Source organism: Hyperolius riggenbachi, chromosome 12 (genome assembly GCF_040937935.1).
Source record: "Hyperolius riggenbachi isolate aHypRig1 chromosome 12, aHypRig1.pri, whole genome shotgun sequence".
In the NCBI taxonomy this organism is placed as follows: domain Eukaryota; kingdom Metazoa; phylum Chordata; class Amphibia; order Anura; family Hyperoliidae; genus Hyperolius; species Hyperolius riggenbachi.
In genome coordinates, this window is record NC_090657.1 from 195178356 (window position 1) to 195200212 (window position 21857).

The window sequence follows — 21857 nt, forward strand, 5'->3', positions numbered from 1 at the left end:
CCCTATGTAATATCTTTTTGCCAGTCTATCATTGTTTTTATCTAAGTATAAACACTGTGACTGTGTACATCAATTGCTTGTATATAAATTAGTATTTAAAACTACTTTTTTTTTTTAATTGTCAGTGGTTTTCTAAGGTGTTATTACCTGACAAAAATATGTTTTGTCCTAGGCTCCAACTCCTTGGGCTTGATTCACAAAGCGGTGCTAACAGCACGCTGGTGAAAAGCCCCTTATCACGCCTAAACTTAGTATAGGCGTGATAAGTTTAGGCATGATAAGTTTAGGCGTGATAAGTTTAGGCGTGATAACTATAGCACCAACTGGGTTAGCACCGCAGTGCACAGCTGATCAAAAGTTTTGCGCTAGCAAAATCTGATGTGCGTGAAACGTTGCATAGAGTTTAATGGCGCTGCTTTGCACGCAGGACTTTGCGCGCGATCTAAACTTATCTAAACATATCACGCCTAAACTTATCACGCCTAAACTTATCACACCTAAACTGAGTTTAGGCGTGATAAGGGGCTTTTCACCAGCATGGTGCAATGGTTATCACATCTAAAGTCTTTTAGGCATGATGACTGGGTTATCACCGCTTTGTGAATCGAGCCCCTTGTATTCATTCTTCAGTGGCTAATCCTGGGGTTTTCCTCCCGATCCTGCTTACACACCCCCACATGACACCCTACAGGCATTATATGTCTGTATCCATACCTATATGACTGCCTCCCTACTCTTGGCATTGGAGCAAGAGGGCAAATAGCAAGTTTGCTAACAGCTTGGCAGTCAGGGCACTTCCCCTTATGTGTACATACAATGAATTTATCACACATGTGCAGGGGACTGGTGAAAACACAAGGACATGGGGAGGGGGGGTTACAACAGGCTTAAAGGACAACTAAAGTGAGAAATATATGGAGGCTGCCATGTTTATTTCCTTTTACACAATACCAGTTGCCTGGCAGTCTTGTTGGTCTATTAGGATGCAGTAGTGTCTAAACAATGCCAGAAACAAGCATGAAGCTAATCTTTCAGATCTGACAAGAATGTCTGAAACACCTGATCTACTGCATGCTTGTTCAGGGTTTTTTGGCTAACAGTATTCGAGGTAGAGGATTAGCAGGGCAGCCAGGCAACTGGTATTGCTTAAAAGGAAATAAATATGGCAGCCTCCATATCCTTCTTACTTTAGTTGCCCTTTAAAGCAGTAAAAGGAAGTGTGGCAAACAACAGGCTGAGGATAATAAAGCTGGCCATACACTATACAATTTTGCTTTCAATCGTAATTTCTATAGATATTATAATTGACATTACAATTGACCACCTGACCAAAAATCAACATTGCGGTTCACTGTGTTGATCACAATATCACTCATAATTTATTAAGTTAATTCAGTCGTTAATTAGTTAATTCAATTTATGATCGATTTATATGTTCTTGTCTGATCGAATGTTTAATTGGGCAAAAACATTATAGTGTGCACCTTAAAGGGAACCTTAACTGAGAGGGATATGAATGTTTCCTTTTAAATAATACCAGTTGCTTTTCAGTCCTGTTGATCTATTTGGCTGCAGTAGTGGCTAAATCACACCTGAAACAAGCATGCAGCTCATCCAGTCTGACTTCAGTCAGAGCACCTGATCTGCATGCTTGTTGAGGGGCTGTGGCTAGAAGTATTAGAGACACAGGATCAGCAGGAGAGTCAGGCAACTGGTATTATTTTAAAAGGAAAAATCCATACCCTCAGTTTAGGTTCCCTTTAATGTTGGATACACACGGTTCGTTCCCGCACTCGGTTCCCGTCGATGCGCCGCTCGATTCCCATCGATTTGTTTATTTCCGACATGTCCGATTCACGGTTCGATGGATCGTTAGGTCGATTTGCCATACTTTACATGGCAATCGACCTAAAAATCATTGAAATGCGCTCGGAAATGTTCGGGAATAATCGATTCGTCGGGATACGAGCGGCGCATTCGATGCGGGAACGAACCGTGTGTATTCAGCATAAGACTGTTAAGTCAAATGCAGTAGATCAGGTACAAATGATTGAACACCATTATTGAGGAACTTGGGAGCACCTTATTTAAACTTTGGAGATTACTCGCATTTATGCATTTTCGTAGTGATTTACGGAAAGTACGTAACGTGCTATATCCACTTAAGATGCATGCTACTCAAGCAATCTAAGGGCCTGTTTCCACTACACGCAGATTGAATGCAGAATGGATGCAGAAAAACTGACTCCAATGAATACCTATGGGAAAATCTGCATCAGAAAAATCGCGTTTAGTGGAAACAGGCCCATAGGCATCCATTCTGCATCCATTCTGCATCCAATCTGCATGTAGTGGAAACAGACCCTAAGTGGTGACAGAAACAACACCAAAGAGATCAACCGCAATAAAAAAAAAAAACAAGACTTCCAATTTGGAGACACTTTCACAGAGTCATCTAGTCATCACAATTTGGAACTTGTAAACATCGGTCAGATCCTGCTGTGTACTCCCCGCCCGATGGGTCCTGTGATATCCCTTTGGCGACAGTCATCAGTGACTCCTCTTCCTGTCGGCGGGTGCGCATGGCGTCACAGGATGATACACGTCACGAGCGAACAAGACTTCGTCGGGTATCTTAGCGATCCAATCCACCATGACGGTCGTTATTGCAACGCAATGCTAAGTGACGTTACGTGGTAGTGCGCCTGTATCCACGTCAAAAAATTGTTGGTAGGAGGTAAAATTGTTGGGAAAATTGCAATGTTGGTACTTAACTTTAGTAATATCCATTTTTCCTGATTCCAACATATCACTGAACTGTTATTTCCTCTTTCACAACCTAATGTACAGTATGTATAATGGTGAAATTAGATAATCAATGTTATTCACTCGAGCTGTCAGGGGGTTTCAATGTTATGTTTATTTGGTGTATGTTTTATTAAGTCAATCATTTTTATTGAATAATAATCAGAAGAAACATGGAAAAACAGTGCACCATCATTGCTTGGAAAAATGCACAAATAATTGGCTGCACATAGCCCAATGGAAGATACAGCATAAAACCAGGTCAAAAAATAAACATGTAATATAATACCATGATGAATTGTTCTCTCAAATATGCTGACCTGGATATATCAAAATGACTAGTAAATGGCCTATACCCCAGAAAAATGTCGGGGCTTCTGATCCAGTTACATAGCATGTAGAACAAGTAGCAGAAATAAATTCATTTGTTGTATATTAAAAAAAAAAAAAAAAAAAAAAAGCCTTATTTGGGATATGCTTACGTTTTCACATAAACATGCCACCATTGGGAAGCAGGAAATGTGGGGACCCACTAGTGATAAAAAATTGGGTGTCCAAAATTCAATTTCTTGTGGGGCAGTGGGGGCGAGTTTAGGCATCAGGAAGGCGATTTGTGAGGGGGGGGGGGGGGGGTTGGGTTAGGTGTCAGGAAAGGTGTTTGTGTGAGGGGGGGGTGTGGTTGGGGTTATGATTCAGGAAGAGTGTCGATCAGCGGTTAAGGTTAGGTGTCAGGGTTGTAGAGCTGGCACAAAAAATCATCTAACTCCGACTCCATAGTTTATGAAATCACCGACTCCGACTTCAGGTACCCAAAATTGCTCCGACTCCAACTCCTAAGTGTAATACTTACCCGGGCTTTTCAGTTGACACAAAAATCATCCAACTCTGACTCCTCATTTATGAAACCTTCGACTCCAGATACCTAAAATTGCTCAGACTCCTTGACTCCGACTCCACAGCCCTGGTCAGGAGGGTTAGGTACCAGAAGGAAGAGTTCTATGTGAGAGTAAATAGTAATAATAGGCTTAGGTTTAGCTATAGTAAAATAATGGTATTTATTTGTTTTTACACTTTAATAGTAAAATATCAGTATTAAATACCAATATTTTACTGTCATAATTACTGGGTTCCCAAACTGCTGAGCACCTTTTTTTGATTTACGTCCCCCCCTTTGGACACTTTATCCCCATTTTCTGCAGCTTTACAAAGTAATCAGGTGGTAATGCAGACTCCCTCACTGATCTGCACTTGCCACTACATCATCATCTTTCAAAGCCATTGTATTTCAGCCATCTAGTAAATAAATGATGATATTAATTAGAAGTAGTGCTTTGCACAAGAAGAATGTCCTCTAAAAATAACAGCATCGATGGCTCGTTGTAATGGTTTTCTGTGTTAAGAATTCATGTGCAAAGAATGCTTGTAAAACATACTTCATTAGGTCAGTCTGCAAGTTTAATCTTTAATGGAAAGTTGCTTTGTTTTTCTTTACCTCTGCTTGCACAGAGCCATTTGCTGCCTCTGAGTTAAGAAAAAAAAAGTCCCACTCAATCTGAAGGTTTTTATTATCACATCGTAAATGAACAAATGGCATCTATCAATACAAAGAAACACATAGGGGGTATAGGAAGGAAGTGGGCTTGTATGACACAGGCTGCCACGCCAAAGTGACAAAAAGTACTTTGAGAAATGTGTAGGCATTGTATATTTTTCTCAGTTTGCATTGTTTTGATTAGTTGTACAACACAATTCCTAACACTCTATGGAAAGGCATTTATATCCCAATCACTTTTTCTCACTTAAACAGCACTGAAAAAAAAATGTGCACTTTTTTGTTTCTCCCCTAAATATCTGTGCATTGAAACTTGGACTCCTGTTAATACTAAGCACACTATGGTTTCCCTTGTTGGGTTATAAAATGTTTCACTGCCCTGGTAAATGGCTTTGGCGTTTATGACTTGCAGGAAATGTTTACAGTGGGTGCATTAGAAGAGAAAGCAGATTATTGGCATTGCATTTTGTTGACATCAACTGGCTCTCTGGCAGAGGTCTCCTATAGAGGATTTTAACCTCTTGGTTGCTGGGCGGTGGTGCTGTTGGGGGTTGTGGTAGGGGCCGGTTGCCTGGAAATCAAATGTAAGAAAGTGATTTGTTGATGAATTAGGCCTGGATGCACATATTTTAGTCAGAGCACTTCAATGCAAGTATATCAGACTGATTTATTTTTTTGTATAAAGAGCTGCCATCTTTATTTAAAAGCTCGTAGCCACTATGCAATTTTCCATCGACTGGCATTTTTTTGAGCGACGAGCGATCATTTCTGTGATCTCACGACGTGGGTACAGGCGCGATCTTGCGAAGGCCATTTAGCGACGCGTGGTGATAACGACTGTCACAGCGGATTGGATCTTTAAGATTCCCGACTAGTCTGCACAAAGTGATCACTTAAAGAGAAACTCCGACCAAGAATTGAACTTTATCCCAATCAGTAGCTGATACCCACTTTTACATGAGAAAAATAATGATTTTCACAAACAGACCATCAGGGGGCGCTGTATGACTGATTTTGTGCTGAAACCCCTCCCACAAGAGGCTCTGGTACCGTACGGTACTCTGGGCAAACTGTCACAATGTAACAATGTTCAGACAGGAAATAGCTGTCTGTTAAAGCCAGACCAGCTAGAAACAGCTCCATAATCTGCCCACAGTAACAATGTCACCATGTAATACATGTCAGAATGTGAATCTGGGAGAGGAAAGATTTTACAATGAGCAAACACTGACTAAATCATTTATACATAATTATGGTAAAAATGAAGCACTTTTTTTATTACATTATTTTCACTGGAGTTCCTCTTTAACTTCACGCCTATTGTGTGCCATCATGGGATGTTCGTCATCAGGGATACGTGGGTGGATCCATCTTCCTCCATTGGTTGGTGAGTATTTATTATTTTTATTATTATTTATTGTATTTATAAAGCGCCAACATATTACGCAGTGCTGAACATTAGTTTAGGTTACAGACAATATTTAGGGGTGACACACAGCAATATGACAATACAGGAATACAAGAAAGACCAGATCAGGCAGCACAGTATGAGTACCAGGTAATGCTTAGTCACTGGAGGGGAGCATGGAGATTAGGCAAGTTAGGTTCACTCAGATGCATAGCATGGGTGCACAGTAATGGAGGTGCAAGATCAGGTAGAACACAAAAGGAGGAGGACCCTGCCCAAAGGCTTACAATCTAAAGGGAAAGGTAAGGACACGAAAGGTAGGGGACCAGAGTTCAGCTGTGGGTTTAGAGCACTTGTGATGGGTGGTAAGCCAGAGTGAAAAAGTGAGTTTTGAGGGCCTTCTTGAAGATGTTGAAGGAAGGGGCTGCCCTAATGGGTGGAGCTTTACTTAAATATTTAGCTTTATTTAGCTTTACTTTATGGAACAAATCAGATGGCTGTGTACACACAGGCACCAGCAAAGTCGGTAATGCTCGTGTTGCAATTTCAAGTGCTGTATTGTATGCAACAATGAAGTATGAGGTTTGTGTTTGTATGTTTTTCTCTTTCCTCAGGGCAGGAAACAGTGGTGTGGGAGTAGGGTTGCAGAGTGCTACCACAGCTGGGCCCCTTTTAGAGGGGCTGCACCTGCTTCTACATTGGCTCTTTGTTGTCTTTATGTGATACTTAGTAATAATTATCAATGTTTGTGCTCTGTATAATGGTAAGCATGAATAAATGCCCTTACATCTTAAAATGGATGGTAAGGTGGCATAGTGGATGGCACTCTCATTTGCGGCACTAGAATCCCAGGTTCTAATTTCAGCCAGGACACCATATGCACGAAAGGTTCATGGTTTTTCCATGTCTTAGAGAGTTTCTTTTGACATTCCAAAAGCAAAATAACACAGTTATTGCTCCCCCTCTTAGCCATACATTGGCCATTGGCTGTCTGTGGTAGGCTATATCGACCATGACTATGATTAAATTGTGAGCCCTCCATAGGATAATTAGTGACATGACTAAGCATATACACACCTAGGCGCATACTTCGCTCCTTCAATGGCCTTCTCCTAACCACCCATCTTGCACTCCCATGCGCGACTAAAGGACTTCACTGGAGCTGCTGCCATCCTGTGAAACTCTCTCCTACTGACCATCAGGCTTGACCCCTCCTTCAGCACCTTCAAACAAGCCCTCAAAACTCACCTCTTCAAGAAGGCCTATTTGTGGATTGGAATTTCATAATTTGTAAAGCGGAACAAATCCTTATTTACTGTTACGTTGTTTTGTTGTCCTGTTTATTTTTTCAATTGAGCGATTTGTGTTAAAACCTCTCACAAGCAGTTGTTTGAAACTTTATGAAGGAATAGTTTTAGCATAGATGTATGCAGGAAACACCCCTTGTTTCACATGGACCCTGTTATTGTCCTTTGAAACAACACAGTTTAATACCACTAGTTGAGCTGCAGTTAATTTTACACAAAATCTATCATTCACTTATATTTCCCATACATAGGGCTTGACTCCGGTAACATGACACATCAGTCTGAAGAAACCGCTATATAATGCGTTGAGTCAATCTATACCCCCGTAAATCCTGTATTTTCTCATAAAATGTACTTCTGGAGCTGTTCAAAGAGTTATCCCATTAAATCCATTTCTATAACTTCAAAGTTAACTTTTGATGAGATGATCTCACCAGCTATTTGATGATATGATTGTGTAGGGTCTAAACCACAAGATGAAAATAGTTTTATGACTGGGAGGATATGGATTGTGAAATTCTCAATGGTTGAATTGTTAGTTACAGTAAATACATTACTCATTGATGTAATTATGCACCAGAAAAATATATAAATTGGGGTAAATTGTACAATTGGTTTGGTGTAATCTGTATAGTCTTGGGTCACTCAGGCAAAGAACAGTGGGGCTAACACTTTATTTGGATACTGGCAAAGGAATGAAATATAGGCAGGGAAAGCCGAACTTTGCAGCTGATGATCTGTGGTTCAGGTGCACAATACTCTGTGAAAACCACATTTCTACCCATTTCAGTCTTTCCAAAAAGAAAACATGGAGATCTCTTACCTAAATATAAAGTGGACCTGAATGCTTGAAAAGGACAGAAGGAAAACATAGAGAAATGCAGCCTGTATGTATTTTGAGAGTTTAGACTGTTTAATTCCTGCTCATATGTGTCTAATCACAAATTGTAATTTGATCTCTCTCCGGTGTCACCTGACTGCCACTGCAGAGATGGCAGATAAGCCCATTTGAATGCACATTTAATTTTTGGATGTCCATTGGGTGCATAAAGATCAGTGTATATATTTTGAATATTATGAGTGGTGCTTGTTCCTGGGTTTCTTTCTCTTTGCTTGGCATTTAAAAGCACCGGCTGTAAACAATATGTCTGATTCCATGAATCAGGAAGTAGAAACTGTGCAGATTTATTTTAGGATTTGTATCATCTGTAACAAAGAAATGTTTTTTTGTTTAACCCATTCAGGTTCCGTCGTTTTCACATGAGAAATGTTCACCTCCCATTCATTAGCCTATAACTTTATCACTACTTATCACAATTAACTGATCTATATCTTGTTTTTTCTGCCACCAATTAGGCTTTCTTTGGGGGGTACATTTTGCTAAGAGCCACTTTACTGTAAATGCATTTTAACAGGAAGAATAAGAAAAAAATGGAAAAATTCATTATTTCTCAGTTTTTAGCCATTATAGTTTTAAAAGAATACATGCCTCCATAATTAAAACTCACGTATTGTATTTGCCCATATGTCCCGGTTATTACACCGTTAAAATTATGTCCCTATCACAATGCATGGCGACAATATTTTATTTGGAAATAAAGGTGCATTTTTTCCGTTTTGCATCTATCACTATTTACAAGTTTAAAATACAAAAATATAGAAATATTTCATCTTTACATTGATATTTTAAAAGTTTAGACCCTTAGGTAAATATTTACATGTTTTTTTTTTTATTGTAATGGTTTTTTTTTTATAGTAAACATTTTATTTGGGTAGTTTTGGGAGGGTGGGAGGTAAACAATAGGTTTGTAATGTAAATGTGTGTTGATTTTCATTTTTTTTAATTTTCAGTTGTAGTATTACTTTTTGGCCACAAGATGGCGGCCATGAGTTTGTTTACATGACGTCACTCTAAGCGTAACACACGCTTAGAGTGACGCATCGGGAAAGGAACAGCCAGAAAAGGCGCAGCTTCCGAGAGAAGCTGTCGCTTTTTCAGCGGGGGAGAGGAATCAGTGATCAGGCACCGTAGCCCGATTTACTGATTGCATGGTTCCTGGACGTAGTTTCTACGTCCAGGAACCAAAATAGGTTAAAGGTTATTATGCTGTTGTGTATCTTTTAGAACAGAGTGGAGATTCTGAGTTCAGGTCCGCTTAAAAGCAAACCTGAACTGGAAATGAAAAGTCAAAATAAACATACACATGTCATACTTACCTCTTGCATAGTCTACTCATCAATCTTTTTCTCCTGTCACGTGTCCTCTTTGTCCACTGTGATCAATTCCCCGTTCTCCATTTTAAAAATGGCAATGACCCTGTAACAGCCTTCGGGTCAGCACACTGTTAAGCCACTTGAGCCACAGGGAAACATGGACATTACCTTATAAAATATCAGTCCAAGCAAACATCTGCAATAAAATCTATGCAAGTTCTCTCTTCACAAAAGCAACATGATATACCTCTTAAGCAAATGGCATCGGAATGCATCTCCTTAGGGACACACAATCCACCACCAGGGCACCCTTTGTGGGAACGTACTCACTCTATAGGCGTGACCACTGTGAGATTAGTCAATGAATGCTCAATGCAGGCAACCCTCAGCTCATCAAGGTCCTGCTCCCTTAAAGAGACTCTGAAGCGAACAAAAATTGCTATTTTACCTAGTAGTTCACTTCAGTAGTCTCAGTAGAGGTAAACTGCCACATCCCTGAGCCAAAACGAAGGCTTTATACCCCTTAAATCCCGGCGGGAAAATCCCATGACTTTCTTAGTCGTGGATTTTGCTGCCTGGGGAGGCAGAGCTTTGAGCTGTAGCTCTGCCTCTACTGATGTTAATCGCTGTGCGGATCTCCACCTCTCCCCGCCCCTCTCTGTGAAGGAAGACTGAGAGAGGTGGGAAGATGCGGAGATCCACGGCGATTGACATCAGTAGAGGCAGAGCTACAGCAGAAAGCTCTGCCTCTTTCAGGAAGTGCTGCCTGGATTGTCCCCCGGAGGTTTGGGGGATCTAAAGCCCTCGTTTTGGCTCGGGGATGCAGCGGTTTACCTCCACTGAGAAAACTGAAGTGAACTACAAGGTAAAAAGAGCAATTTTTGTTCGCTTCAGACTCTTTTCAAAGTCTTTAATGGATGCCTCAAATAAAAGCCCTCGCATACCGTTTAAAAAATTTAAACTTTTATTCAAAATGCTCACTCACATGCTCCTCCAGTTAAACACAGGCTCAGAGTTTTTCCAGGTGCTCTCCACCACCTGCCTCTGAGTCTGGCAGTGCTGCTTAGTTCTCTTCGTGTGCGCGTCTCGTTCCCAGCATCTTTTCCTCGTATTGTTGCAGCTCACTTCCTTGTCAAGCCTAGTCTCCGCCCTATTCATGACTAATCCAGGTGATTTATCCAATCCTGGAGATTATGGAAAAGTTGCCCTTTCTGCTCAGTCAATACTTTCTTAGGCCTAGTGCACACCAGAGCGGTTCGGCTGCGGTTTGCGATCCGCTTGCAGTTGCGTATCCGCAAGGGTAATGTATCTCAATGGGGTGGTGCACACCAGAGCGGGAGGCGTTTTGCAGAAACGCATACTCCCGGGCTGCTGCAGATTTTGGATTGCGGATGCGTTTCTGCCTCAATGTTAAGTATAGGAAAAACGCAAACCGCTCTGAAAAACGGCACTTCAGAGCGGTTTGCCAGGCGGTGTTTGTTACAGTAGCTGTTCAGTAACAGCTTTACTGTAACAATATATGAAATCTACTACACCAAAAACGCTTCCCAAAACCGCAAAATGCTAGCTGAAACGCTAGAGAAAAAGAAGAAAAAGCGTTTCAAAATCTGCTAGCTTTTTGCGGATCTGCTAGCGGTTTTTGGTGTGCACCAGGCCAGATCGCTTATTTAAAAAAATAGCTTGGAGACTGGCCAGAGAACCTTTTTATAAGATCACACTTCCAGCATCGTGGAATAAGATAAGAGTTCCTTGTAATAATTATATGTTTTTGTTTTTATGGTAAAAAAATCAAAACACATCAGTGCACTTTTAGCCTCGCATTCCCCATACAGGCTGGTATTATTTGACTAGCAGAGACTGCATGTGTGTCCTAATGTTAGCAGCCTCTGTGGTTCTTGACCTTACTCTACTGCTCCTGCCCCACTTACACCTTCAGCCTTATACATAAATACATCCCTAACCACCCTCTACACTCCTCCTGTGACTTACTAATGACTTCTATAATTATAACTTCTTCCCACACACAACTTCAAGATTTATCTAGGGCTTCTCTCTGGGATTTCCTCCCTAATCATATTAGGCTTGCTCCTAACTTGCTTCTAACTTAAAACAGGTTTAAAAAAAAACCTCAAAAAACACCTTTTTAAAAAACCCCATCTTGACTATTACTATTAGTTATAGTTCCGTTTCCCCTACATATTGCATACTACCTCATACATCGCAAACTTGATAGCAGTAGAGTTTTTCTTCAATTGATCTTGATTGAAGACTACCAAAGACCACCTGCTCTGCCACATTCCTGCTGCTATACTGAATGAAAGGAGCCCTAGCAAAAGAATCTTTAAGGGCCCAGGCACACTCTAGCATTACTGTACAAAATAGATGGACATGCATTTTACAGAAATGAATGGTACCTGTGTTGCTCTTCACTGAAATGCTGGCCCCATTCAAGTTCATCGATACATTGCCTAACTATCATGTTTGGGGCAATATATGCTGTTCAATTATTTTGTTGGGGAGATATGCTGCCTAAATATGTTGTTTTAGGGGAGATGTTACCTAACGCTATGATTTTGGGGAATGTGTTTCCTAATTATGTTGTTTGGGAGGGCTCAATGCTTAATTGTGTTGTTTGGGGTGACATGTTGCCTAATTATAAATTATAAATTATAGAGATTATCAAGATGGCGCCGGACTCGGACGCCACGGCCACAGGGCTCCGGATTCTTTTCTATTTTTCCCCCTAATCCACCCTGCTGCACTCACCCGATCTCCCCTACCTATCAGGGGAACAGGCGTGCATCGCAGGCTGCCGAGCAGAGTGAGGGGACAGTGGCTTTGGGCCCCGCCAGGGACTATCGCAGCCGGAGGGGCAGGAAGAGCACATGCGGCCGAGCATTGCCTCCACTCAACCTCCGACGCGGCGTGGGAGAGATGCGCCGGCGGCGCCGTGTCTTGCCGCTGCTGAGGACCTGGATCAGCAACCCGCCTTGGTCCATCCTTTGGGTTGCTCCGATCAGCAACCCGCCTTGGTCCATCCTTTGGGTTGCTCCGGCCCTCCCACGTGGTCCCGCGAGGCTGCGCCCCTGTTGCCTGGGAGCCCAGGACGCCAGAGCGGAGCACGTGGGTCACAGACAGAGGAGGCCCGATCTTCGCTGCCACTCCAGCCACTGTAGGAACGGGGCTGCACCGTCACGACTGCAGAGGACCCAATGCCGCCGCCCACAGCACTGGAGATGCCATCGTTCCTCCGGATGGAGCTTCAGCTGCCTGCCATCAGCCCGGCCGCCGCAGCTGGGGAGGGCTCACCATCGGCTGGCCACCTCCGATCTCCACCACCGGCCACCAGCCTGCTCGGCCACCCGCGTGGAGCTCCTCTCCTCCAGGCCCTCCGGATCGGCTCCACCACCGGCCTCCAGCCTGCTCAGCCACCCACGTGGAGCTCCTTTCCTCCAGGCCCTTCAGATCGCTGCGGCCAGTGTGCCTCACAGCCTGCCTCCATCTGAAGCACCTCAGGCTGGCATCTCCCCCAGGGCCCCCACGCAGCTCAAGATCACTGGGGATCCAGCTGCTCCAGACGGGACAGTTTTCCACAGCGGTCCGTGCTGACTCCAGACCCCCCCCCCCCCACTGCCAAGGGACAATAAACACAAAACGGCGTTTGCCACCTGCGTGGGGTAAGTCTCACCGGCTTCCCTGCCCTGACTGGCTCACCGCGTGGTCTGCTCCTCCTGGGCCGCATCGACCCCAGCCACCTCGATGCCTGATCCATCTGACGAGCCACTTCCCTGCCTGATCCATCTAATTGCTGCCCTGCACAAGGGGACTCACTTTCTCTCGCACTCTATCCTTATCTTCCTTCCTTTCTCTCGCATCTCTCTCTCTCTCTCTCTCTCTCTCTCTTCCCCAGGGTTGGACTGGGGGGGGCATCTGATTCAAGTATCGCTGCAGAAGCGTTTGAGTGCCATATACGGCAGCGGATTACCCCCTCCAGTCCTTCTCCTGGGTCCATCTGTAAGTTTCTATTCTCTATATCTCTCTACGCTTCTTTCCTGGGGGGGCATCCAAATAGCTGCAGAGAAGGTAGCGCTCCACTTACATAGCACTGGATGTCTCCTCGGGACCTTCCACTACGTAACTTTGTAACTAAGTATCATGTCCCATGCACTTTGTACTCCCTACTAATGTAATGTACATTACTGCTTGCGTTTTTTTGCTGTACCATCACCGACCCTGTATGTGCCAAAAATAATTCCGGGTACAACCCCCGTTGTACTTGGCGAAATAAATGATTCTGATTCTGAATTATGGTCTTTGGGAGGACTTAATGCTTAATTGTCATGTTGCTACGTTGTTTTTTTGTGGGACATGTCTGATTAATTATGATGTCAGTTTCTATAAGCTGTTACTGAGTAAAACACAACATACACCTCTGTCTTTGAAATGGAGCTTTTGTAAAAACTTTTTCTTTGGGCAAAAAGAGAATTAGAACTAAGTACAGATATATAATAGTACTTTGTGGTATAGTTAAGTTACTTTATGCAGTATTGTTGTTTGTTGATCTTTGGCCCATTTTAAAATATCCATGGAAAAGACCCCTACTTCTCGAATTAGACATTTATATGGCCCAGGAAGTGCTCCTGGATTGTCAAAGTCTGTCTATCTATGTGGTGAAGCATTAGTAATATAACCTTCATTTTCACCTGCATCTATTTTTGAATTTCATTTTTATTTTTTGTCAATACTGACATATGACCACAGATAATATATTACCTTCTTTTGTTCATTCTGCGCTCCTCTTATTTGTTCTTTCTAGTGAAAGCATCAAGGCATAATTGAAAAGCCTAATGGATAAAAACGGAATCCTTTTGTAGTAATCACAATGCATGGTTTTTCACTTGAAAATTACTTAAGCTGTCCGGACAAGACTGCATTTTTCTTTTCACAGAAAGATAATGAAAACCCCCAAATGAAATGACAAGATTGCTTGACCTAGCTGAAATTCTGGAGTTCAATTATTGTTGATATGAAATTATAGAAGAGACTGACAAACATTATGCCAAGATGACATTTCCCACCCCATAAAGAGAAATGTAATTGTGATACATTGCCGTGAATGGCAATTTAAGCATGGGGAATGGACAATCTGATAGTTAAATCGTGGATTCAAAGGGAAAGCATAGATCGGGATAGCGCTTAATGGGCTGCAGTTGAATGTAGGAACCTTTACATGACGTGGGCAGTGGACGTCAGTTGACACTTAAGGAATTGGAGTAGCAATATAGTTTCTGATCTGTGACTCAGCTATTGAGCCTGTTTGTGGACTGGTCTAAGAACCCAGACAACCAAGGCCAGTAGGCTTCCATCTGGCACCCAAGTTTTCTTTGGCTTTCAAATCATGCACTGCTGGCTTGTCTTTAGTCCTTTACACTGTGCTATGAACAAGGTACCATTCAACAATTAACTAAGTTGAAATTGCTTACAGATCTCATAGCTTGTATATATGCAGTATTCTTTACATTTTGGCCAAACACTTGGAACTCTGACTTGCAGGGATGCTCAAATTCGGCTTCGGGAGATATCCGGATTTTTGCTATCCGGATATCTCCCAGTAATGCTGTGCGGGCTGGGCGGGGGGGTCAAGCTTACCTCTCTGACGTCTTCTTCGGTCGTCCCTCGGCGCCTCCCACGATGCAGTCCAAGCGGCGGTCACCTGATTACAAACACTTCCTCCTTCCGGGTTGAAGGAGGAAGTGTTTGTAATCACGTGACGCGCATGGAGCGCATCGTGGGAGGCGCCGAGGGACGACCGAAGAAGACGTCAGAGAGGTAAGCTTGACCCCCCCGCCCAGCCTGCACAGCATTACTGGGAGATATCCGGATAGCAAAAATCCGGATATCTCCCGAAGCCGAATTTGAGCATCCATGCTGACTTGCCACGATCAGGACAGGAAATCAGGAGGAGTGTTATGAGGACTGGCTGTGTGATCATTAAAGTGGGATTGTCACCATAAAAATCAAAATTCAACAGCAACTGGTCTGAGTGTATCCAGTGATAAAGATGCTAATCCGCATTCAAAACTTTCAAAAGTTTTTCTGCTGTTATGGTTAGGAGTTATCACATACCTTAGGAGCACTGGCCCTTTAATTGCCATTGCCATTGGCTAGCAAAACAGTTGCATGCTGGGGGGTCTTTTTATCTATAATAAATTCCTCCCCCTCCCTTTATTTCCCCCTCCTTCTAATCACATAAGACAGTGCACTTCCCAGTATAGATCTCAGTGGGAGTGTCTGAAGACTCTGGGAGGATGGCTGGTAACGAATACACAATTAGCAACAAAAAAAAGAGTGAGGGAGGAAATGATGTCAGGATTAGCTTCATTCAAAGGTAACCAAGATGGAAACGGTCTAGAATAGGATTCCCTGCTTTTCTTTTATAAAATTCACAGGAATCATAACATGGGCAGTGCAATACATCTGTTATGCAAGTAGAACTAGTATTTATCTACTTATATATGTGTGTTTTATTTCTAGGTTAGCATGGGTGTCCCTTGTTCTTGGAGGAGGAGCTGTACTGAAAGATAGAAGTAGGGGGAAAAACTCAATACATTGCAAAGTGAGAAGGTAAACCATAGAAGATAGATCATGAAAAGATTGATATTTGCTGTTTAACTTGTTCATATTGTCTGATTTACTGTGAGCCTACTTGTCACCATCTATACACCTACCCCTTTTTTTGCCCACAATGCAATGAGGTTTACAGACAAGCCCTGACATCACACTGTGGGAGGGGTTTACCATAATATCAGCCATACAGATGTCCGTGATGATCTATTCTAGAAGAGGTGAAGATTTTTTTATGTGGGAAAGGGGGTAGCTGCTACTGATTAAGATGAAGTGCAGGGTTCTCCGCAGAATTTTTTTCCAGTCGGGTGCCATGAAAAAGTAGCCGGGTGGGGAGAGATATGAAAATGCAGGGCGGGGGCTTCTGTGTGCAACTTTGCTTTCAGCATAGGAGGAGGTGAGCCGATTACAGCCGGGTGCTCATCAAAACTAGCCAGGTGGAGCACCCGGCTAAAAGAGCCTGGGGAGAACACTGAAGTGAAATCCTGGGTTAAAGTTCTGCTTTAAAATGACATTGACATTTTTTTAACACGTTTCTTTTGTTTCCCTGCACTTTTCAAAACCAACCACACCACTGTTTCCCAGAACTCCAGAAATCTTTTCACCTCCTTATATGTGCTTTAGACGTGAGCCTGTGTGTGTATCTGAATGACAGTGCCATTTCAGAGGATCTGGAGAGGGATAATGTTATGATATCCTCACAGGTCTACACGTCTATGACGGACACATGGAGACTTGACTGGAGACACTTCACAACCTGGCAAAAATATCATACCACATATCTATACTGACAGAATTAATGTTGACAAGCAGATGCAGGTATACTTTTTTGCACTACAGCAAACTCAAAATGAACTTCCGCACACTCATGCTAATCCTCTTGTGAATCCATTCAAAGAAATCATGCAGCAAATAATGCTGTCCCTACAGCTACGTGAAAAGCTGGGATCTTTGTTACAAGAATAAAGTCTCGTGCGTAGTCACATACACCGCGTAGAGGTAGCCCAGTGTCGTATGTGTCCTAACTCTGGGCCTGTAACATGCATAGCACAAACATGCATGCATTCAGCGCATCAGAACCTAAGGAATAGGAGCACATATCCTTAAAGGAGTCATCAGGGCTAATAAAGTAAAATGAGTGGTACTTACCGGGGGCTTCCTCCAGCCCCAAGCTCCCAGGACCTCCCTCGCCGCAGCTCTGCCTGCAGCCGTTCGCCGGAGCTCCAACCCGGTCCCCGGCGATGACGTCAGAGCGACCTGGAGGTCGCTCTGTACTGCGCCTGCGCGATCGGCGCTGTCAATCACCGTCACGTGGGCCGGAGTGGACTGCGCAGGCACAGTAGTTCTGCGACTGCGCAGTTCGCTCCGGCCCACGTGGCGGTGATTGACAGCGCCGATGGCGCAGTACAGAGCGACCTCCAGGTCGCTCTGACGTCATCGCCGGGGAATGGGTCGGAGCTCCGGCGAACGGCTGCGGGCAGAGCTGCAGCGAGGGAGGTCCTGGGAGCTTGGAGCTGGAGGAAGCCCCCGGGAACTACCACTCATATTACTTTATTAGCCCTAATGACTCCTTTAACATCCTCCCTGGGACAGATAATGCATCCAACTAATCCTGCAAGGGAGCTGCTAGTACCTACATATGTGTCATACGAACACACCAGCAAGCTGTGTGTTAAGATCACTAATAGGGGAAGAGGCAGAGCACTAGATAAAACCCTAGCAACAAAAGATCAAATACAATAAAAAAAAAAAAACACAAAATCCAGGCTCCTCACCTCGAGCTACGACATTCCCATAATGTCCTAGCTTGAGGTGAGGAACCTGGATTTTGTGTTTTTGTAAGTACTTTTTTGCACTTACTTTAACAAAACTGCTGCACATCTGAGAGTAATGTTTCCTGAAAATTATGGATAACTGTTGCTTGAGATTATTGTTGTCATAATAGGGAAGGCAAAATTTTGTTAGTGATTGTTGGATGGGAGGAATCTTTGTAAGTATGGAGTCATACCTTGTGGGTTGGTAGAGACTTCCATACACCATGCGCTTTTTAAAATAAATAAGATTTCATGAGCGCATTGAACCTAACAAAGGGCCCTGATACACTAAACTCCGGTAAAGTTGACATGCGCAGGGTGCACACGGCACTCACTCAGGGAGAGCACCAGCTGTTAACCCATGAATACACTATACCCGAGACATTGATAGTGCCTGTTAATTTGGGTGCCCCAACTGAGGCAATATAAATCTCCTAACAGCGCTAATTTTATAATATCAGCGCTTGGTTAAATTATGGCTTTACAGGGGTTCTAATTAAAGGCTTTACAGCTAGTTGAGTAATTGTGGCTGCTCAGATAAACTGTGGCTACTCAGGTAAATTGTGGCTACTCAGGTAAATTGTGGCTATTCAGGTAAATTGTGGCTGCTTGGGTACACTGTGACTTTACAGAAGTTGTAATTAGCAGTTTTAACCACTTATGTGGTTTACGACGGATTATCTACGTCCTGCCGGACTTCAGTTTCTGCCCAGGGACGTAAATAATCACCAACTGAATCCGAAGGCCGACGCCGATCGTTGGAGGGGAGATGAATGGGAACGCACTTCCAATTCATTAATCGAAGTCCCCGTGTCAATGATCGCAGGCATCAATGAGATGCTGCGATCATTGTAACTACCCGAAGTAACACGTAGTAACACATCCACACATTACTTCCTTTTAACGTACTTATAGTACGCTATTAGGAAATAAAGTGTGAGGACATCTTGTGGCCAAATAGTAAAATTAAACTTACATACATTTCTTTTAATAAAAAGACCCACACTTACATTTAAAATTAACTCCTTCCTATCTCATAATTACCCAAATAAAAATTGTGCAGTAAAAAAAAAAAGGACAATAAAAAATACATAAATAGTTACCTTAGGGACTGAACTTTTTAATATGTATGTCAAGAGGGTATATTACTGTCAATTTTGAAAATATGGGCTTGTAAATAGTGATGGACGCAAAACTGACAAAATGCACCTTTATTTCCAAATAAAATATTTTAACCACTTTACCCCCGCCCGTACGAATTTCTCCGTCCCTTTTTCCATCCTTTAACCCCCAGGGACGGAGAAATCCGTACTTTCCGCGTTCCCGCCGCTGCCCGCGCTCCCGCTCGTAAACACGCCGCCGGCCGCTCGTAAACACGCCACCCGCCGCTCGCCCGGAGATCAATGAACGGGAAAATCCATTCCCGTTCGTTGATCTAAGCCCCGCAATGATCCGCTGCTCTCCGATGAGCAGCGCGATCATTGTGAAAAAAAAACACTTACCCAGCCTCCTAGTACTTCCTCCAAGCGTCCGGAAGGACGCTTGGAGGTCGCATTAAACAAAAAGTTACTGTGGCCATCTTGTGGCCAAATAATAAAACTACACCCTAAACATTTTTCACATACAAATAAATTACTTTTACACAAAAAATTAACTCATTACCTCCCACACTCCCAAATTTTTTTTTTTTTTGTAATTAAAAAAAAAATAAAAAAATTTACTATAAAAAAAAATACATAAATAGCTACCTTAGGGACTGAACTTTTTAAATATTTATGTCAGGAGGGTACAACACTGTTACTTTATAAACTATGGGCTTGTAATTAGGGATGGACGCAAAACTGAAAAAATGCACCTTCATTTCCAAATAAAATATTGGCGCCAAACATTGTGATAGGGACATAATTTAAATGGTTTTATAACCGGGACAAAAGGGCAAATACATTTCATGGGTTTTAATTACAGTAGCATGCATTATTTAAAAACTATAATGGCCGAAAACTGAAAAATAAGGAATTTTTTCCCACATTTTTCCTATTTTCCCATTAAAACACATTTAGAATAAAATAATTCTTGGCATAATGTCCCACCTAAAGAAAGCCTATTTGGTGGTGGAAAAAACAAGATATAGTTCGTTTAATTGTGATAAGTAATGATAAAGTTATAGACGAATGAATGGAAGGAGCGCTGAAAGGTGAAAATTGCTCTGGTGGTCAGGGGGTAAAACCCCTCAATGGTGAAGTGGTTAAAATATTGGCACTATACATTGTACTATATAATATTTTATACATTGCAATAACTGGGACAAATGGTAAAATAAAATGGGGGGGGGGGGGTAATTACGGTAGCATGTATAATTTTAAAACATTAATGTAACAGTGTGTAGCGACCAGGATCTGAGTACTGGTGATCTGCAGTATCACCAATAATACAGATATAGTGAGAAGAGCGATTTAGATACCAACTTTATTGTACGTGTGTAGAGTGATTGGTGCACACAGTAGTACTCTGTAGTACTCTGAAGATTCCCACACTAACCTCCCAGACGGGAGAGATCAGCTGAGGACCTCAGGAGTAACCTCACCAGTGGCAATTGGCCTACTGGTGAGTAGGAGAGTCAGGCAGAAAAAGGTCGGCAACACACAGGCAGATAAGATACAAAATCGGTAAGCAGAAATCGGAATGAGGGGCAGGCGAAGAGTCGGCAACAGAATCAGATGGCTGAAGTACAGAATCGGAAAGCAGGCTCAGAGTCAAAGGTCAGGCAAGGTTTGGCAACGGTATCAGATTGGCGGAAGTACAGAATCAGAGCGAGAGAATAGTCAGGAACGAGCAAAGGTCAAAACCGATAATCAATACAATATATACAATCCTAGTCTAAGTGTGACTCCTCCGGGGTCCTGCCGGGTCAAAGTACACACACAGGATCTAATCTAAGGTCTGAGCCCTAACACACTAGTATTCACGACAACAGACAGCGAGCCACTGACAACTCGCTGTCTTTATGCCGGCAGGGGAGCCCTCAGGCACGCCCCCGCCAGCCGGCCAATCAGGGGCGGGAAGCGCTCCCTGTGACGTCAGCTGACCTGCCGGTCAGCTGGCTCAATACCGTGACGCGGGGGAGCCGAGAGAGCGGCGGGGACGGAAGAAACGGCGTCCCCGCCGCTCGTTACATTTAATGTCCGAAGAATGAGAACTAATGATTTTTTTCCATGTTTTTCTTATTTTTTTCCACTTAAGTGCATTTAGAGTAAAATAATTCTTATCAAAATGTACAACATAAAGAAAAACTAATTGGTGGTGAAAAAAACAAGATAATTGTAGACCGTTTTGTTGTGCTAAGTAGTAATAAAGTTATTGGTGAATGAATGGAAGGAGTACTGAAAGAGGAAAATGGCTCTGGTACAGAAGGGGAAAAGCCTCTCAGTAGTGAAGTGGTTAAATCCGCTGTGGTAAATTACAGCTTCATAGCCAGGAATGATTGCTGTTAGGAGTAGGTACAGGAGGATAATGTTAGGCATATATAGGCGGAAGAGCAACATTTTAAATTAACTCAAAGACTCAAACTCTTAGATAGCCAATGGATAGGACAACATCCCAAATATCGAGATTGTTGGTTCCACATATCTAACAGGCATGTGGATTAAGTCACACCACGCAAATGCGTTCACTGTTAGCGTAGGCCCCTCTGTGAGATTGGTCTTGATGCCAGCAGAGGCGCTTAACCCACATGGCTGTTGGATTTGTGGAACCATCATCCTCGATTTTTGGGATGTTGTGCTATAGCTGGCTATCTGCAAATTTGAAACAAGATGTAACGATCTTACCTTCAACCGGCGGGTCCCGAGGCGTCTCCGGCGGCGAGACTTCCGCTCCGTTGTCTTCTGGAATCCCCAGAATCCCTCCGGCGGCAGCACGCGTGCGCAGAACCTCCAGTCAGACGCACGTGGAACAGAGCAGCCTTTATGGGCTGAGGAGGCGTGTTTGACAGAGGGGCTGTCATCCTGGGGGCGGGACCTGGATCTATCCTGTGGGTATATTAGCCCAAGTGAGTCAGTTGCTCACTGGCCTTGATACTAATCAGTTCGCTGGTTCTTGGCCTTAGCTAGTGAGAGTCGTGAGAGCTACATTCA

General features: G+C 43.1%; 1 long non-coding RNA gene across 1 annotated transcript in view; it reads left to right on the forward strand.

The window, feature by feature from the left end:
• LOC137542393 (uncharacterized) overlaps window positions 1-21857 on the forward strand; it is a 319706-nt gene that overhangs the window by 261010 nt on the left and 36839 nt on the right. The window contains exon 4 of the long non-coding RNA XR_011025417.1: window positions 15821-15910. This is a non-coding gene — a long non-coding RNA (uncharacterized lncRNA). The remainder of the gene's footprint in view (window positions 1-15820; window positions 15911-21857) is intronic.